The sequence below is a fragment of the Heterodontus francisci genome, chromosome 4 (assembly GCF_036365525.1).
Source record: "Heterodontus francisci isolate sHetFra1 chromosome 4, sHetFra1.hap1, whole genome shotgun sequence".
Classification (NCBI taxonomy): domain Eukaryota; kingdom Metazoa; phylum Chordata; class Chondrichthyes; order Heterodontiformes; family Heterodontidae; genus Heterodontus; species Heterodontus francisci.
In genome coordinates, this window is record NC_090374.1 from 157,303,996 (window position 1) to 157,315,181 (window position 11,186).

Below are 11,186 nucleotides of genomic sequence, written 5' to 3' on the forward strand. Positions count from 1 at the left end.
AGAACTGTTCTCTTATTTGGATTGCTTCATGCCAGCGAAAAGGTTCTCCTGAATGCATTTTAAGAATTTGCACCTTCTATATCTTTTACACTGATTTTATCCCAGTTAATATTAGCACAGTTGAAATCCCCTACTATTACTGTCCTATTGTTTCTGCACTTCTAAGCAATTTGCCTACATATTTTCTCTTCTATCTTCCTCTGACTGGTGGTTTGTAGCTGTTATGACCCACTGCTCCAGTCAAAGCCCCCAATCAAAATATACGATTCTGATTGTGGTGGGAGAAACGCACTGTTAATTCAATCCCGTCCCTCCACAGATCGCCTAACACATCATTTTAAACTTTCCAAATTAAAGAAAGACCCAGCCAAATTATACCATTTATTAAACCCCCAAATGAGGCTAACCAAACCAGGTGTCTTTAAATCAACAAATTAACTGTTTAGTTAGAAAAACTAAATTCTTAAACACTACTAAGACATAAACAACATTTAAAATAGAAAAAATAGAGTCCTGGCAAATTTGCAGTCCAATGTTGCTTGAAGTCCTCACAGCCGTCCGATGGGGAAAAAGGTTCTTCAACAGTAGAACAGTCTGTAGTCTAATTCCAGCAGCAAGTGATGAATTTCAACAATTAACGACTTGCAAACACTTTTTAAATGAATCAATTTGGCTTTAGAATTTTTGAGGGATAAAGGATTGTCACAGCCTAACTTAAATTATCAGTGTTCTCTGTTTTGGCTTGACCTTTTTAGAATTTTGAGAGATAATAATAAATAAACAAACTAAATTCTCTTCCTTCAGCTTAAATGGTCTGTTTCTCCTTTCGGGTGCTAACACACAGCTGTCTCTCTGTGTCCCCAGCTAGAACAGTCTATTTTCAACTAAATAGCCAGTTCAAATGATAATTGCAACATTGTATATCCAGTCCTTGGTCCCTGAATGGCTGTTGCCAGGTAACCAGGATGCATTCTTTGAAGCTGGTTGGTTCCCTCTCCATATGCTTGTATCCAAAAGCAACCAAAATGCACCTTCTCTAACTCTTGAGGTTTGCTAGTTCTTAAAGCAGTACAACTCCTTTGCTGTCTTAAAGACACACCACATATTTCCCAGAGAGAAAAAAATGACAGGATCATGACAGTAGCATACTTCCAGCAGTGTGATTGCCCTTTTTCTGTTCCTCAGTTCAACCCATATGGCCTAATTTGATGATTCTTCCAGCATATCATCCCTCCTCACAGCTGTACGTGATTTTTTTAGCCATTTTGGCAATTTCTATCCTTTTCTCTATCCTTTCTGAAAACCCTGTAACCAGGAATGTTGAGTTGCTATTCCTGCCTTTTAAGCCATGTTTCAGTAATAGCTGTAATATCATGCTTCCAAGTGTCTATTTGTGTCTATTTTCTAGCCTTTGTTTTCTCTGCCTTCCATACTCATTTACTAATTTTCTGCCTTCCATTTCCAGCTGTACTTCTCTCCCTTCTGGTCTGCGCTCAGGTTCCCATCCCCTGCCATGCTATTTTAAACCCTCCCCAACAGCACTAGCAAACCTCCCTGCCACAATATTGGTCCCAGTCCTGTTGAGGTGCAATCCATCTGGCTTGTATAGGTCCCATTTCCTTCAGAACCGGTCCCCACACCCCAGAAATCTAAAGCCCTCCCTCCTGCGCCATCTCTCCGGCCATGCATTGATCTTCACTACCTGCCTATTTCTATACTCACTAGTGGGTGGCACCAGGAGTAATCCATACCTTTGAAGATCTACTTTTTAATTTCTTTCCTACCTCCCTAAAATCTACCTGCATGACCTCATCCCTTTTTCTACCTCTGTCATTGGCTCCGATATGGACCCCGACCTCTGGATGTTCACCCTCTCTGCTCAGAATACTCTGCACCCACTCAGTAGCATCCTTGACGCTGGCACCAGGGAGGCACCATATCATTCCGGAGTCACATTTACGGCCACAGAAGTGCCTGTCTATTCCCCTAACTATTGAATCCCCTATCACTATTGTTTCTCTGACCTTCCACCTCTTCTCTCCTGTACAGCTGAGGGACACATGGTGCTGTGGACTTGACTCTTGCTGTACCCCCCAGAGGAACCATCACCCTCACAAATATTCAAAACTGAATACTGGTTACAGAGCAAGATGCACTCAGGGGACTCCTGCACTACCTGCTTTGTCCTTCTTGTCTGTCTGGCGGTCAGCCATTCTCTGTCTGCACACTCTTAAGCTGCAGGATGACCACCTCCTGACATGTGCTCTCCAAGTAGCTCTCAGCCTCGTGAATGCACTGACGCCAGCTGCTGCTCAAGCTCCTCCAAATAATGATAGTTCCTGCACGTGTGGTTATCCAGACCAAGAGAAGCATTCTGGAGTTCCAACATGGCAAAGAATGTGCATTTGATGGCACAGAGGTTCCCTGCCAAGCCTCTTTATTAGACTACTATCTAAACTTACCAAAAACAGTCTTAAGATTTGTGCCTGATCTGGACAAAATAAATTCACCAGCTATTCACCAATCAGTTGTGTTGAAGTCACTTTAGTTTTTTTTATATCTCTCTCCCTAACACTCACACTCCCTTTCCTCCTGGCATTTCAATTCAACTTAGCTTTTTTATTAGTTTTTAAACTAATTTCTTGATGTGGATTAAGTTATAGGTAGGTTAACTTAAATGCTTACCTGTAACTTCAACCAGTTATCATTTTCTCAGAAAAACTCAAATTACTTCAGGTGCTGGAGAGCTGAAACAAACACTTCAGACTGGGTCCTCACACGAATCCTGTTTACTCAATGGATACTGATTGGCCCCCTGTGTATTTTCAGCATTTGCTTAGCATAGGCAGAGTGTCATCTTCTATTATTAAATTATAACTACAATAAAATCTGTACTTGGGATATGTGTCCTGTTGAAAAACATATTAGAACATTCCAATGGGCATTCTCGTGGTTCGTCACTCCCAAAATATACTCCAACTTTCGGCAGCTCTTGGTACTGCTTTGCTTTGCTTATGGCTGCTCATATTCCCATTATGGAAAAAGATAATGGAGCACAGTTGATCAAGTACACACAAAGGTCTAAAAAAAAGAGATTAAATATGGGATGCAATATGCACATCAGTAGCAAACTACAGTCTTTATCTGACAAGATTTGTTCTTTATTTTTGTTATGTTTATTGTGCAGTTATCTATACCTGCAAAAAGCAACAGCAACTTATGCACATAATTCCTCAAGTAAAAGAACACTAGATAAGGTCCCACATGGCAAACTGGTTAAAAGAAAATGTAGCAAGGTGGATAGAAAATTGGCTCAGTGGCAGGAAACAAAGGGTAATGTTGACTGGTGTTTTTGTGACTCGAAGGCTGTTTCCAGTGGCGTTCTGGAGGGCTCAGTACTAGGTCCCCTGCTTTTTATCATAAATATTAACGATTTGCACATAAAAGTAGGGGGCATAATCAAGAAGTTTGCAGACAACATGAGAATTGGCCATGTGGTTGATAGCGAGGAGGATAGCTGTAGATTGTAGGAAGATATTCAGGTCAGGTGGGCAGAAAACTGGCAAATGGAATTCGACTCAAAGAAGTGTGAGGCGATGCATTTGGGGAGGTCAAACAAGGCAAAGGAATACACAATTAATGGGAGAGGTGTAGAAGAAATGAGGAACCTTGGAGTGAATGTCCACAGATCCCTGAAGGTAGCAGGACAGATCGATAAGGTGGTTAAGAAGGCATATGGAATCCTTTCCTTTATTAGCCAAGGTATAGAATATAAGAGCAGGGAGGTTATGCTGGAACTGAATAAATTATTGGTTAGGCCACAACTTGAGTACTGTATGCCGTTCTGGTCACCTCATTACAGAAAGGATGTAATTGTACTAGAGCAAGTATAGAGGAGATTTACGAGAATGTTGCCAGGACTGGAAAAATGCAGCTATGAGGAAGGATTGGATAGGCTGGGGTTGTTCTACTTGGAACAGAGAAGGCTGAGGGGAAATTCGATTGAAATGTACAAAATTGTGAGGCGCCTGGATGGAGTGGATGGGAAGGGTCTACTTACCTTAGCAGAGAGGTCAATGGCTAGGGGACAAAGATTTAAAGTGACTGGTAGAAGGATTAGAGGGGAGATGAGGGAAAACATTTTCACCCAGAGGGTGGTGGGGGTCTGGAACTCAAAAAGGTGTACAGATATGCACCTCAAGTGCCATAACCTGCAGGGCCAAATGCTGGAATTAGGCTGGGTGGCTTGTTTTTCCGCTGGCACAGACATAATGGACCAAGTGGCCTCTTTCTGAGCCATAAACTTTCTATGATTCTAAGATGGGGGGTGATGGTAGATTTTGAGCAGGAAATTAAGGAATTTAAATGTGGAGACCAAAGGCAAGGCCAAAAGGATAGGTTTTAAGGAGTTTTTTTTAAAGATACAATGGCAACCCAGTTTTGCATCTGTCATTGCAACTGATCTGAAGGGAGATGCAGACAGCTTAGTTTAGAGGGAGCTGTCACATTTTGGAATCCTTTCTCTACTTTTCCACAGAAAGGATTTGGAAAAAGCATTACATTTAATGATGGGTTTTTAAAAATATAGGGCTGGATTTTACCAGCCCTCTGGGGTCAGGCTAGGAGGTGGGGGGGGCCCATAACATGGAGTGGGTAAGCACGGGTTGTCATCATGCTAGCAGCAAGGAAGCTGGCGGATTGCATACCCACCCAGATGCCAACTGAGCCACTTAAGTGGCCAAATAAGGGCCTCTTCCTGCCTCAGCTATCATTTTGCCAGCAATGGGTGGGCTTGTTGCCGCATGCGGAGACCGCCAGGTAAACACTGGCAGCTTCCCAGTGGGCTCTGGAGCGAAGGCCCTCCTTTTCAGGCACCCTTTGGCCTGAGGAGGGGACCTCCAGCAGCAGTAGCTGCCTGCACATCAACCTCGCTGGGGCCAGTCCAGTCGGTCCCTGCACCCCCAGATCCCACTTACCTGCTTGTTAAGGTGCTGTCCATCGCTGCACTCTCCTCCTTCAGGTGCAGCCCCAGTAGTGGCAACCACTTCCGGTGGTGCTGCTGAGCTGCTGGCCCTCTGACAAGATGTGGTCTTGGGTTCCACTGACCGCCGAAGTGGGGTTGCCCCCTGCTTTTGGGCCTGTCGGTGGGACTAAATTTAGCCCATAGTGTATTCACATAGGAGGCTCTGAGAAGATATACAATGAGCTAACATTGTTTTTGTTTCCCCGTAGCTTGATATGCTTGAGGCTCTGGCTTGCTTCACAGCAGAAAAAATGTGAAATCGAGGTCAATGGAAATAAAAATTTGGAAAGGTGCATAACAGTCTGCTGACTAGCGATCACCTGTTTTACACAATCGCACAAAGTCGAGGTCTACCCTGTGCTGTCTTAAAGTCTATTGTTAGAAAGAAAGTGATTGACAGCGTTATTATTTAATGCATTGAACAGGATAGCAAAGTGTATGATTCAGGTTTATGCCACATACTGTTCATTTACCTGTTTCACATAAATAAAATGAACAAACAGGAAGTGGTTTGAAGCTGCACATTATTCCTGTGCAGTGGAATATTCCAAACACTGCATGGAGTGAGGTGAAGCCGGATTGTCCTAACTGGCACCTGGTGCAGCCTCCCCACAGAAGAGGAATCCACAACCTCTGGCAGATGATAACTGATAAGTTGATTGCTCTTTGTAATACCTGTAGGAGCTGGATGCAAAAGTGAAAGAAGATGCCAGAGCTGAGGAAAAGTTTCAAGGTAATGCCATTCAGCAATTTCCTGTAGCACGTGTTTGCCCCGTGTGTGCATCTCGATGGTCAGCTTGATGAGGTAGCACTTGGTGACGATAATTTTCAGGTGAGGAGGGAACAACTGGTGGTGGTGCAGGGAGTAGATATTTGCTGTTGGGAAGGCTGCATGATGCCATCAATCTCCAGCAGTGTGGTAAAATTGGACTTCTCTATTTGCCACTTAGAATACTAACTCATTAGGTGGTAAGAAGCCCAAGATCAGACCTTTTTCTTTCACAGGGATGGATTGCAGTTTTGCCTTTTAAGAAACATGCAGAATGTTTATGAATGTGCCTAAAATCTTGTGATTACCATGGCCTATGAACCTAGAGCATAGGTTCCGATCACTGGACTGGATTTACTTGCAGTGGAAGTCGGGTTATACTTGAGACTAACTTTGTCAGGGTGAAAGTACTCTTTTAAGGAGCCTGGGTCTTGACATACGGGATTTGCATACATTCCTCAGAAGCTGCAGGTACTGACGTTGAAGACTAGGTACATTTCTTGATGGATCTGCATGACAGTTCTTAATTATTTATTGCTTCTTGTAAGATGATTGGAATGTATCAAACTTGGAACATGCAGCTCCTCCCTCAATGATGCTCTGGAACACAGGGAGGAGGAGGTTGCACAGGAGTTTGGAGAAGCCAGTGACAGACTTTGCACAGGTAGGAGACCTTATTTAACCAGTTCAGTGGGAAGAACTGAGCTTTGCACTGCATTGGCTAGTTTATGGTAAGGCAACACATGTCGGTGGTATTCATGCTAAATTCCTAAATGCTTCTCTGGATACCAATGTTGAGAACAGTAACAGGAACTAAGTGGAGCTGTCCATCTGAAGCTGGCGAATACGGATCTATTTGAGGAACGCATACCCTTTGGTGTTCCAGAGTGCAGAAAGGGGTTTTGAGTAAGACCAGAAATTACAGAGGATTGTGCCGATTCCTTTGGCTGGTTCTTCAGATTGTTACAGCATGCATATCGAGAGCTTTATAGACAGCGGAAAAAAATCAGAAAAGAAATAGATAGTTTTTGCTCTTGTGAGGAATTTTTTTTATTATACGTTCATGTGTTGAGTGTCAGTAATGAGGCCAGCATTTGTTGCCCATCCCTAATTGCCCTTGAGAAGGTGTTGGTGAGCTGCCTTCTTGAACTGCTGCAGCCCATGTGATGTAGGTACACCCACAGTGCTGTTAGGAAGGGAGTTCCAGGATTTTGACCCAGCGACAGTGAAGGAACGACGATATAGTTCCAAGGCAGGATGGTGTGTGACTTGGAGGGGAATTGCAAGTAGTGGTGCTCCAATACACCTGCTGCCCTTGTTCTTCTAGGTGGTAGAGGTCGTGGGTTTGGAAGGTGCATTGAAGGAGGCTTGGCGAATTGCTGCAGTGCACCTTATAGATAGTACATGCTGCTGCCACTTGCGCCGATGGTGGTCGATATGAATGTTTAAGTTTGTGGATGGGGTGCCGATCAAGCGGACTGCTTTGTCCTGGATGGTGTCAAGCTTCTTGAGTGCTGTTGGAGCAGCACTTATTCAGGCAAGCGGAGAGTATTCCATTACACTCCTGACTTGTGCCTTTTAGATGGTGAACAAGCTTTGGCGAATCAGGAGGTGAGATACTTGCTTCAGAATTCTCAGCCTCTGACCTGCTCTTGTAGCAACAGTATTTATATGGCTGGTCCAGTTAAGTTTCTGGTCAATGGTAAGTCTCAGGAAGTTGATAGTGGGGGATTCAGCAATTGAAGGCTGTTGTAGATCAAGGGGAGATGGTTAGATTCTCTCATGTTGAAGATGGTCATTGCCTGACACCTGTGTGGCATGAATGTTACTTTCCACTTATCAGCCCTTGTGGTGGGTGGCTTGTGGCTTTCTATGAGATTGTGTAGCTTTATAAGGCTCAAGGGAAACCCACTTGCATTGATTTCATCACTTTTATAGTGCTTTTGGTTTATTGTCTCATGCAGCTCTCATGAAGAAATTGGTAGGAATTGAAATGCATGCCAAAATCTTGGATTTTATCTGGGATGGGCATTGCTATTCCAAGATCTGTGCAAGGATCAATAGCGAACTCACTGAACCTATCTCATAATACATCTAAAACAAGATTGTTCCACAGTTACCCACTGTGGATCTTTTTGCAATATTCTTTCATGGGATGTGGGTGTCGCTGGTAAGGCCAGCATTTGTTGCCCATTGCTAATTGCCCTTGACAACTGAGTGTCTTGGTAGACCATTTCAGAGGGCAGGTAAGAGTCAACCGCATTGCTGTGGGTCTGGAGTCACATGTAGGCCAGACCAGGTAAGACAAGCAGATTTCCTTCCCTAAAGGACATTAGTGAACAATATGGGTTTTTATGACAATCGATGATAGTTTCATGGCACCATTACTGAAACTAGCTTTCAATTCCAGATTTTTGTTAATTAATTGAATTTAATTTCTATCAGCTGCCGTGGTGAGATTTGAACCCGTGTCCCCAGGGCATTAGCATGGGCCTCTGGATTACTAGTCCAGCAACATTACCCGACCAACGATCCCACAACCAATGGATCAGATCTAAGCTCTGCAGTCCTGTCACATCCAGTCATGAATGGTGGTGGACAATTAAACAACTAACAGGAGGAGGAGGCAACCCAAACATGATCAGAAGAGTTGAACTCCAAAGGTGAGGTGAGAGTGACTGCCCTGGACATTAAGGCAGCATTTGACCGAATGTGGCATCAAGGAGCCCGAGCAAAACTGGAATCGATGGGGATCAGGGAGAAAACTCTCCGTTGGTTGGAGTCATATCTAGTGTAAACGAAAATGGTTGTGGTTGTTGGAGGTCAATCATCTCAGTCCCAGGACATCACTGCAGGAGTTCCTCAGGGTAGTGACCTAGGCCCAACCATCATCAATGACCTTCATCAATGATCTCCCTTCAATCATAAGGTCAGAAATGGGAATGTTCGCTGATGATTGCACAATGTTCAGCACCATTCACGGCTCCACAGATGCTGAAGCAATCTGTGTAGAAATGCAGCAGGACCTGGACAACATCCAGGCTTGGGCTAATAAAGTGGCAAGTAACATTTGTGCCGCACAAGTGCCAGGGAATGACCATCTCAAACAAGAGAAGATCTAACCACCTCCCCTTGATGTTCAATGTCATTATGATCACTGAATCCCCCACTATCAACCTATTGGGGGTAAATTGGCCATTGTAAATTGCCCCTAGTGTAGGTAGGTGGTAGGGAATATGGGATTACTTTAGGGTTAGTATAAATGGGTGGTTCTTGGTCAGCACAGACTCGGTGGGCCGAAGGGCCTGTTTCAGTGCTGTATCTCTAAATAAATTAGAAACAATAATGGTTGCAACTATAAAACCTGTTGCTCGAACCAAAGGCATTATCTATAACCATGGTGTCGCTATACCACTCAAACAGGTTTATTTAGAGCACATTGATGTTTTTTGTTAAAATAATCATTTGAATCTGTAAATTGCAGCATAATGATTAGCTTTTTATTCCCACAATAAAAAGATGGCTCTTACTTTTCTTGACTTCATTTTTGTTAGACTTTTCTCATTTTAATGCGATCCAACTGACAAAAATTGGGAGCAACAAATGAGATGTTAAAAAGTCGCATGTGGCTTTGGAGCCACAGGTTGCAAACCCTTTTCCTAATGTGCTGGTTGGTGTACTGTTCTGGTAGGCTACAATATTAAACTCCAGCATTGCTATTGTTCACCACTTAGGCTTCCTTGACCATTGCCAACTTGTGCCTAAATTTTCTGTACATAGTTAAATGTGTCCCTTTCAGGGAGAGAATAGGCACTTCATATCAGCCAAAAAGAAACTATGCCCATGTGGATTTCTCAGTTGCTTCTTTTGGAGGTATTGTGGTGCGGTTCTCAGCGTGTCAAGATACTAGGCTGACCAAAAAAATTCTTGACACACCCTTTCTAATCAGGGATGTTATGGGATACATGAACCATTGTGATCCTCACTACCCCAAGGAGCCCATAACTGGATGTAAGCAGTTTCTTGTCCTTTACATTGCATTCAAGGCCTCTGTTACAGCGATGTTTTTTCGACAAGGTTCCCAGATTTTTAAATTTATGCAAACTTTCAGGTGTTATATTTGTTGTGCTGTTTGTTTATATCAGGGGAATTAGATGGCAGAACTGTCAGCACAATTTCCCTTCATCATTGGGTGCAGATCCTGATGGGATGAATGTTTTATCTTTGTAAGATGTACTGTTTAATGGGCTAAAGATATCACGTAAGTCAAGCTGACATTCTTGGAGTTTTTAGTAAATAGCTTTGTCCCACATATTCATCTTCTTGCCTAATGAGGGACCAAGCCTGCACTGGGAATTCACTCGGACTAAAAATACTGTGTCCTTTTGAAATGCAGCATTAACAATATCATTAACTAGTGATTCTGCTTGAATTGAGACTGGATAGTCTCAATCCAGTTCTTAATAGGTACAAGTCAACAAAAAAAAATCTTTTGACACGAAAAGGCCATCTAAGTCAGGGAGAGCACTTGGATGGTTTAGGAATGGAGCAATTCCCACCCGTCTAGTAGTAGGTGCTATTAGGAGGGCTAAAGTATGCTCATTGAAACATATAAGATTATGCGAGGGCTTGACAGGGTAGATGCCGAGAGGCTGTTTCCCCTGGCTGGACAGTCTAGAACTAGGGGGTATTCTTCTCTTCTTCTTCTTTGGCCTCCTTGTCTCGGGAGACAATGGGTAAGCGCCTGGAGGTGGTCAGTGGTTTGTGGAGCAGCGCCTGGAGTGGCTATAAAGGCCAATACTAGAGTGACAGACTCTTCCACAGGTGCTGCAGATAAAATTGGTTGTCAGGGCTGTTTTGCAGTTGGCTCTCCCCTTGCGCTTCTGTCTTTTTTCCTGCCAACTGCTAAGTCTCTTTGATTCGCCACACTTTAGCCCCGCCTTTATGGCTGCCCGCCAGCTCTGGCGATCGCCGGCAACTGACTCCCACAACTTGTGATCAATGTCACAGGACTTCATGTCGCGTTTGCAGACGTCTTTAAAGCGGAGACATGGACGGCCGGTGGGTCTGATACCAGTGGCGAGCTCGCTGTACAATGTGTCCTTGGGGATCCTGCCATCTTCCATGCGGCTCACATGGCCAAGCCATCTCAAGCGCCGCTGACTCAGTAGGGTGTATAAGCTGGGGATGTTGGCCACCTCGAGGACTTCTGTGTTGGAGATACGGTCCTGCCACCTGATGCCAAGGATTCTCCGAAGGCAGCGAAGATGGAATGAATTGAGACGTCGCTCTTGGCTGACATACGTTGTCCAGGCCTCGCTGCCGTAGAGCAAGGTACTGAGGACACAGGCTTGATACACGCGGACTTTTGTGTTCCGCGTGTATCAAGGGGGC